Here is a 10170-nt window from a genome sequence, read left to right as displayed (position 1 = left end):
ATAAGTGGCAAAAAGAAGAAAATGAAAGCTAGAATACACATAGCGAGATCAAGCTATTGTTTTGGAAATTGTCAAGAGAGTCTGAAAGGAGGATAATATTGTCAAGCAACTGATAATTAGGTTGATCTTGTGAAAGAATTTGAGTATAGCTTGACGATGTTAGAAGTCCAAATCTATAAATGGAGTTCCAAGTCTAGTTGTGAAAAGAAAGGATGAAGAGATAGGCCAACATGATATCATAATTATTTTTCATGCTATGATCACATGTTGATATATTTTTAGAGGCTCTTGTAGGATTGATGCATCAAATATATTTTTAACTTTATGGATCTATAACTATAAGGTCTATTTGTTCTATTATTTTAATAAATGGACATAGTTTGTAGGGAGATCTATTGTGTAATGTGTGTCATCATTTAAATTCCCATTTAAGTTCATTTTTAATGGCTTTTCAGTTGGATATTTAATGTTGTTGTTCTTATATAAATGGAAAATGTATTCACTCTCCTTCTAAAACCCCGTCAATACATTTAGGTCCTTGTAGTGCTTCGGGTGAGACCTTAGTCCCTTTACAAAAGTTGATATTCCAAGGCAAGCTAGACTACAACGAAACCATTTTTTTTACCTCAGAAGAAAAACCATGGTCACTAATTTTTTATCACCAATAAGCATCAAGGAGATAAATCTCCTCATAGGAACCTTCAAGGTGCATGATTCCCATGGTGTGGTAAAAGATCATTGTAAGTCTATAAAGCTCAACTATTTATATGGACATGAACTTTATCCTGATCACTCATTATTCTACGACATGCTAAAATATGAGGAGGAAACGATGAGAATGAAATGAGAGAATAGGAACACCTACTTCACATCCATTATCCAAGAGTAGAATGAAGAGAAAAAAAAGGAGTAGTTTTTTTTTTTTCCTGAAATAGAAGTGCCCCAAGAAGTGAAAAATGAAGAGGGGAGGCCTAAATTTGAAACCCTTATGAAGAAAAGACTTGAGGCAGATATGAGACTAGAAAAAAAAAATTGTCCTATGATGAAGCCTGAAGCATTGAGAAAATGATCGTTGAACCATAGGATGAAACAAGTGTGACAGAGAGAGATAGTAGCAAGGGAAATGAACCATAACATTCCTTGGAATCCTATGGATAGTAGAAAGTCCCAGATCTACATTTTCCAATAGTTACTCTAGTACAAGGGCCCATAATTCCATAGATTCTAATCTCTTCTATCCCCCAGGTAGCTAAAAGAGAGGCACAAGACCTCCTCCAGGTCACCACAAGGAAATTAATGACAAAATCATTTAATTGAGTGATTACTATCACAATAAACCAGCGAGAGAAGTTATTTGTATCGTTTGAAAGAGGTGAAACATTTAGACCACTAGAGAGGGAGATATTATCCTAGAAATCCCAAAGCAGAGTATAATTTGGAGTATAGCGAAGAAAAGAAACTAATAAGTCTTCATATACATAGCCTCGATCCTATGAGTTCTAAAAATAACCAATAAACCTGCCACCCAAATATTATCCCTAGATACGGATAAATTAAATCAAATGGTAAAGTCACTACAACAACAATTGAAATACTAGAGGAAAATTTAGGGGGTCAAAAAGTAGGAAGGGTTAGATACATAGTGCATAAAATTATCAGAATCCTATAAGGTTCAATCCAAATTAAAAACAACGCAACTTAGGGATGCTCATCTTAATGAGCTAAGGGAATTGAGTGAGATACACACATTTCAAATCAATGTAAGGATTGAACAATTGTAGAAAAAACAAATCAACCTCTGAGTACGTAAAGCCTAAAAATTACACTGAATAATAACGTCCAAAGGGAACATATTCCTTTTGTGGGAAAATTACAATAGGCTTAGGATTTATTCATATATCTCAAATAGGTAACTCATGAAATTGACATCGTATATTAGTCTTGTGAGAGATCCAACAAAACTCTTAATCAAATTCTGGAGTGGAAAAAGGAGCATGTGAAACCTCCTCATTCATTGCCAAGGTTAATCAAGGATTAAAAAAAGAAGGACAGGTCATTAGTTAATGTATGGAAATCAAAATATCAGGAAATTAAAGAAACGATGATCAAAGCCATTTAATTGGTTAGAAAAATTGGGGGATTCAGCGAGTAAGATGCTAGAAGAATGGTAATTTGGGAATTTGGAAGTCCTATCCAGCTGCACCTCTACCGGAGTAATATTGCATGAGATATCTAAAGTATGATCCATAACACTCCCTAAGATTAAGAAATTAGGAACGGTGAATGAATAATCAATTGAAAGATTTATTATCATGGCCACCAAAGGGTTAACACAACTCTATTGCTACACCAATAGAATTAATACCAATACAAAAAATCTAGAAGGTCAAGTGTTGAAGGAAAGGTGGTATTTATGGAATATTCAAGACCCTAGGATCAATAAGGGTCTAGACATGTATCTTGCTTGGAAGATAAATCGACAAAAAGGTTCATCAAAGAATTATTAACCTCTCCACAATGCCTCCCCTCCTCTCCCAACCCCCTTCCTTTTCTTTTATTTTAGGTTCTTTCTATGATTTTGTCTCAGTGGCTGGTCCTTATAGGCCCTCACACACTCTATGCTTTATCACTAGCTCTTTCTCGCATTCTGGTCCTCATGACAACACTGTCAATACTATCCATCCACTAAATTATTTAAACATTATATCATATATTCTTGAGCCTCGGCCTCATCATAGTTAATAATCCCATTATAACCTTAAATCGATACAAACCAAAACAATCTCTTTTGAAGGGGTGGGAGGTTTGGGTTCTAGACTTCCCAAATTGGAACAATGTAGAATGAAGGAAAGATAGTACCTAATTTAAGAGGAAAAATTGAAGGCCCAACTGGAAATTTCTAAAGGAAAACAAAAATGTTTTATTAGGGTGCTTAGAGCCATGCAAACCCTAGAAGTGGTTTCATCATGATTTGGACCCCCTTCAACTCCCAGGGTTTGGGCAGCCCTAAGAAAATATTGGCCTTGAAGTGGATGATTCTAGTGCAGAATCTATAACAAACCTAGGTTAAAAGTTCATGTAATAAAAGTTAATAAAGGTAAAATAATACCACAGGCAAGGGACCCAAATTCAAAGCTGAATGTTAGGAATAATATCCTAGTGAGAATCACTTATTGTGTTTTATGGCTAAGGTAACCTGGCAAAGGAAATGGATAAGGCTTTGGAAAGGAAAAGAGGCATTGTTTGGCATTTTATTTATGAAAATAATGGAAATTAGGAGAAAATGAATGTCAAAGGTCACATGTTACATGTGAGGAGGAATATTAAGGAAACTAATGGAAAATTGAAGAAACTAGATGCCTCATTAATAAAAAGGCTCTGAGGATTAGTTGGTACCTTTTTTGTTAGGTTAGTTTTGGAATTAGCTTTATAGTGGAGAAGAGCACCAAGAGGGGAAAGAAGGTAAGAAATAAAGGAAAGGAAAGGAAAAGAAGGGAAAGGAAAGGAAATAAAAGAAGGACAAGAAAATCAAAGGAAGGCAAGTATTAAGTAGTTTCAGTGGGAATATTTGCAGGTAATAGATTGGATGTTTGGTTTCCTAGCTAGTTTCGACATGCATGGTATATGCATGTTGGTATATGGTTCTTTTCTTTTCGTTGGCATGGATTTTTCTGGGATTGACAATCGATTTTAGCCTAGCCTAGAAATTTTCAGATAACCATGGTGTGATGGGATTGTTCTCGTTTTGAGCTTTGGATTGTTGGATGGTTTTTGAATCTGGAGTGAGGTCATCTTAAGAAAATTCCCAAAGACATAGGAATCCCTTGACTAGTAATGGTGGGATACATATTAAATCCTGAGGGTGGAGACAGGAAAATTCCTCAAGGATGGTGAATAAATTCCGATGCATCTAAGCTCGATTCATTTTTGTGACCTCAACACGAGTTTAAGTGTGATCACGATATGGAGAGGGTGAAGGTGGTTTAACCTATGTATTCCCTTCATTCCAGTTGGATTGGTTTATCCCATTAGATCCCATATTCATGCTTGGAATATGGCATAGGGTTGATTGGCTAAAAGAAAGATATGGTACAACCAATCTATGGTCGGGTGGAATGTGGAAGTGCTGAACCCAGTTGGGAATTTCCTATTGTTAATAAAAAATAACTTTCTCTTTCTTTTGGTAAAGAAATGTACTAGTTATTATATGGCTTTAATGGTTGTTCTCTTGTGGTTATTTATATGGTTTTATAATGGTGATAAGCGTGGTTATATCACAGTTCTCAGTCATGGCTCTTTTCATGTTTTCACTCATAACTAATTAAATAATGAATTTAAGACTAATTGATTATATGACAACTATTGTGAGGAGGTCGACACACTTCTTGTTAAACCTCAGTTAATTTTTCAGCCCTTTATGTTCAGACTTGCGTTCATGACCTATACGTGGCATATCTATGAAGTGTTTGAATAAATGTCAGTCCTAGTTGGGAACAGACAGGTTAAGTCATGGTTCCAATTTTATTTTGTAAGCATTGTATTAATGTATTTTATGAGTTTTGGAAGTTTCATGGATTTTTGGGAAGAGGCTTGGACCTAGCCGCAGAAATTATCCTTAATTATTGTAGTTTCTAGCACAAAACTTGAAGAAAAAGACCATATTCGCACTGATGTAGGCCTATGGGAGAAATAGGGAATCCATAGTCACATGGAGGCATTGGAAAGGGAGCGACATGAGCTCAAGGTTAGGTAAGAAGTGAGTTGTATGAGGGGTTGGAAACCTGGAGGGGTTGGGTTACTCCTAGAGGCCTGGTAGCACCTGAGGAAAGTTGGTAATGTCTTCAGTTGTGGAATCCATTTCCTTAAGGTCACCTACGAAGTTGAGTAATATCATAATGACCCTCAGCTCATGTTTAGCCAAAGCAAGCTGATGAAAGTGGGTAAATGTTGGAGGGGACGTTACACGTTGGTATCAGAGTGTTTTGTGCTCTTATTGGGTCATATATGTTGGTAGGCCAAATTGTTCCATTTTTCAACCCTTTTTCCCCTCAAAACCATAACCTTATACCTCTTTTTTAAACTTGCAAACTCCCCTATTCCTGCACTAGTCCAAGAATCGCCTCCCTTCCTACACTAACTTTATGTTTCATGTTTAAGAGTTACGAAAGTGCTTAATTAATCATTTTTTTATATTTTATGCCTTTAAATGTTTGTGACTAATAATTCTCTTCCTACAAAGTATTTGATGCGCAATGAATTAATTGTTTTGTTAGTGTGGTCAAGTGCAGGTAAGATTCCTGCACTACTGGCGAATCTTCAGCCACATTGATAGCTCAACACTCCATGCAGACGTCGTGTTATGAAACGATTAAATCAAGTTGGGCTCGGAGCATGGAGGAAAATCAGGGATATGGTGGAATTAGGTCGTCGGCCGAATACCTAGAATAGTGTTTTGTTATAGCTAAAAGGCTCATCATGGGTCGTTGTTGTTAATTTTTTTATAGTTGAAAGGCTCAGATTGGAATGCTTGTTGTAATTTGGTTACGGCCACAGGCCTAGATGAATGTATAAAATGTAAGGCTCAGATAGAAAATGGTAACAACTGATAGATATAGAAAGGATACTGTGATTTTGTCCTTTTGTAATTTTGCTTATATCGTCCTCATTCTGGGCTGGATTTGAATTCATGATGTATATCTACACCATGAAAGGAACTACACCATGTTTTCTCAATCTTGCACGGTAACTCTGTGTTGATGCGTTGATTAAAGAGCCGATCTTTTACATTTCCTAAAACAGGGAAACGAGCTGGTTGGCTAGGGCCCAGCCAACCTAGCTCATTCTCCCTTGTGTTCTTTTCGTTTTCGATTAAGGTGTGTTAATTATTTTAATGCAAAGTGTGAAGTAAGAAAATGTTTCCTTTATCTTTCTACAAGGTTTAAATATGATTTCATTCTAGTTTGACAGATACGTAGTGTGCGAGTTAGATTGAAGTTTAATCTTGTGATTTCCTTCTTTGAAGTTTAATCTTTTTTTCTGCCCGGATCATGCAGGCATGCATTCCTACCCCAGTGCGCTTGCGGTTTTGCATATTGATTCTTTTGGTTCATTATAGCAATGTTATTTTTTTTTATTTGATAAGTCTTAATGCGATCTTCAAGAGTGTGATTTCTATAAAGTCTTAATGCAATTCTAAAAGTGTGATTTCCATTTCGAAGTTTTTTTATATTTAGAATTAAATACACTACTGAAACAAAACATTATTGTACCACACACTGGTCTGTGCTTGCACTTTATATTATTTAGGAAAGATATGATTCATGTGTAATAATTCTTAAAGGAAATCATTTTGGTTTAAAAGGTTATCCATGCAAATTAGTAGCGTGGAGAACTATTACAGGACTGAATCTTGTTGCCATATTTCAATGATCTCTTAGATTACATGCAGAAGTTCCATAATTAAAAGTGTGCTTTGACTTTGGAATTAATTCTCATTTTAGACATTAAAAGATTAGTTGAAGCATCTTTCGGTTTGAGGAATTTAATTTAAAAGTTATGTTCACATTTGAAAGTTATTTTTCTTAGTTAACACATCTTTTCATTGTTCGAAAGAAGGATTGGAAAGCTTGGTGCAAGAACCTCTCTCTCGGTACAGGAATCGATCTCCTGATACAGGAACAAAGTTCTCTAGCCTTGAGGCTTAGAGTTCCTACATAAAGACATAAATCTTCAATATAGGTGTAAAGTATACTCCCAACACTTAAACTTTGTTCTGGTACTAGTGCAAGAACATTACAGAAGTACATGAATAATAACTTAGTACAGGGAGGAAGATCTGAGATATCTTCAAGGGTCCAATTATTAATCTGGAACACAACTATACTGAAGATAGACATAGATTTACAATATCGAAGATTGTTGCAAGAAGTTTTGATTAACGAAGCAGGAATAGAGTTTAGAAAAGTTCATATCATTTTTGGCATTTCCTGTTCTTTGTCTCTAAGTTTACGAAACCCCTGGGTTGACAATTAATTATTGAAGGAGTCTGCTAGACAGAAGTTCCTGCACCCAACATTTTGGCGCCGTTGCTGGGGAGGCGATTTGAAACTGGTAAGAACTTTCTATTTTTTTCAATAAGGGTAAGTATGCTATTATTTTTTCCTCCAGTATGCTTCTGTTGTTTTGAGGATTTTACCAGTGCCGATTTTCTTTTCCATTGCAGCAATTAAACAAATTATTTTTCTTTTATAAGCATTTGAATTTTTGTTTTCTTTTGGATTTTATTTCTTAAAATGAATGCCTAAGAAAGGTATGGGTCCGAAGCCCAATAAGCACCAACAAAATACTGAAATATCTGAAAACTCTTCTCATATTGGACCTTCTTTTGCAGGTAGGAAGTCCAAGTTAACACAAACTCATCACGCCGTAACAGTCCACCTAGATTTTGGACACACTGACTCAGGTGTGACACAACCCGAAAAGGGGAAGAAGGAGGCTAAACGTGATCATAAAGTTTAATTCAACATTAGTTAACCTTCACCTTCTATAAGTATTCTGATTGGAGGAACAATAATGGTTGATCATGAAGACCATGTAGAGGGTTCTGGCGAGAACCAGGTAAATGACGAGAAATCCACTTTTGGGTTCCCAATAGTGAACTCAGGAGAGAATGTGCAGATGAAGAATATTTCACCTTCAAATCTTCCACACTTTCATGGTAAGGTGTGTGAAGACCCAGATTCATTTCTTTTTGAATTTGATATATTGTGTCGAAGTTATGATTATTCTTCTGATGCCCAGACACTAAAATTGTTTCCTACAACTCTCAAGGATTCAGCCTTGCGTTTGTTCATGGGACTAGGAGGAAACACTGTAACTTCTTGGGACCAAATGAAGAGAGTATTTTTGAATAAATATCAGGAATATTGCAAAACTAGAGAAATGACGGACGAGATCTTTACCATTGTACAAGGTGATGATTTGACCTTGGAGGATTACTTAGAGTGCTTTTTTTATATACTCCAAAGGTCCAAACATAAATTTGATTTAAGTACTATTCATACCTTGTTCCTACAAGGACTTCCTGAAGATTCTAGACATAATCTGAATTTTTTAGGATAAGGAGATATTGTTTAGAAAAATTTTGAACAAATTTGTGACTTGTGCAGGAAGTTCTCTAGAAACCAATCTAGATCCACTAGAGGAGGTCGAAGCAAAACTAACAAACTGGGATCTACAGATGTTATGATAATTGGCTTGGAGAATAAGATGGAAAATATGAAAATTTAAATAATGAACATTGTTAGAAAACAAATAGACTCTTTGAAATTTCAGCAAAAACTAGAAATAGAATAAGAGTCATTGTCTATTTTTTGTCCAAAAGGTAGAAAGAGGCATCCTTTAAGAGAATGTCTTCCTGATTTGAAAAGTGCTAATAAATGTGTGATTTGTGCAAAGAACCATGCCACTGAGGATTTCCCCTCCATACCAGGATTAAAAGTTGTACTCGAAGGAGAGCATTTCGAACCTGAGTCTTTACATGCCATGGGGGCACGAAGGAATTGGCATGAGGTAAGTGCAGGTATGGCTCCTGAACCATATTTTTATGGCTATAATGTATCTCCATATTCCTATGGTAATAATAATAATCACTCTCAACATTGGCAACATGGGAACCATTTCCATCATGGGTAGTCCTCTCAACCTTGGAAACAAGGATGGAGAGGGCCAAACCATTCATATCATTCCTATCTTGCTTAGATGCCATCATATCCTCCTTCTTATGCACCACACCATATGTCACAATCATCGTTTCCCTCTCTATCTCAGCAGAGTCAATCATTTCCACCATTGCCTTTGCCACCACCATTCAGACCACCTCAACTACCTCCTCAACCAGTTCTAAATCCTAATTATAAGACGGTACACCTGATTCATTCGGTTGGACCGTCTCCTTTCCGTACCTATCAAACCTTGCCGGTTGGGATAAATGAGCTTCAATTGAGATATGGAAGGGTAGTTAAACCAGAAAAAGAAAAACAGTCCACGCGATTATTGAGGAGAAAAATGAGGAGGTAACTCCTGATCATTTGAAAAAAAAATCACCCTCTAGCCCATTCCCGTACGTTTAGATTCACCATATTCTTCAAACCAGCCCCCCTATCTAGAGCGGTTCGCCATGGAGAAGAGTGACCCCGAGTCCACCTTGGCTTTTGAATTAAGGAATATTTGTATAAAGGTTCCTTTACTTCATGCTATCCAATAAATTCCCATCTATACCAAGATCATCCAGGAATTATGTATTAAAAAGACAGGGAGGAAGAGAGTAGAGCCTCAGACCATTCAGTTTGTTGGTAGAGTAGCTGAGTTGATGACAGGATGTATATCGATGGAGAAATATACCAATCCTGGAAACCTAGTTGTTTATGTCCAGATAGGAGATATCCTTGTCTCTAATGTAGTAATAGACCTGGGGGTGGCCATCAATGTGATGACCAGGAAAACCATGGAACAACTTGGGTTGAGCCATATTCGTCCTACACCCACCGTGCTTGAACTTGCAGAAAGATCTAAAATCAAGCCCGATGGAGTATTGGATGATGTGGTTGTCTCTATATATTCATGGGAGTACCCCGCGGATTTCATTGTGCTTCAGCCAAAGAATCTCGTTGGAGGACATCCTTTGATTCTGGGGCAACCATGGCTGATGCCTATATTGAGTGTCACTCTAGTGACATGTACATTTCACATGGAGAATCTAGGAAAAATGTCACCTTATACCCACCTGCTACTTCTATTGGGGAACTCAAGGATACCTTATGGTTATATTATGACAGTAGTGATGAAGATACCTGGCCTATTTCTTTGATTCAACATCATACCGAGTCTGTTGAGGATGGTGAATTGCAACATTTCTTGAAAAATATAGACACTATGCCTAGTTTTGATACACTTCATCAGATCTTTAGTCTAGATTTCCAAGGAAACTCTGATTCCTAACCTTCCTTATCCCATACTATGGCATCATCTTCCTGTACTCTTGAGCCCGAGACTACTCTTGTTGAAATCATTCTAGGAAAATCATTACAAATTAGTTCAGAACTGGATTCATCTTAGCAAGAGTAGCTTGTTACCTTGTTGCAAGACCATTTGGATGCATTTGCTTCGAGT

Source organism: Pinus tabuliformis, chromosome X (assembly GCF_031772625.1).
Source record: "Pinus tabuliformis cultivar Carrire ecotype Pingquan chromosome X, CPIR1, whole genome shotgun sequence".
Taxonomy (NCBI): Eukaryota; Viridiplantae; Streptophyta; class Pinopsida; order Pinales; family Pinaceae; genus Pinus; species Pinus tabuliformis.
Note: the sequence above shows the minus strand (reverse complement) of the source record.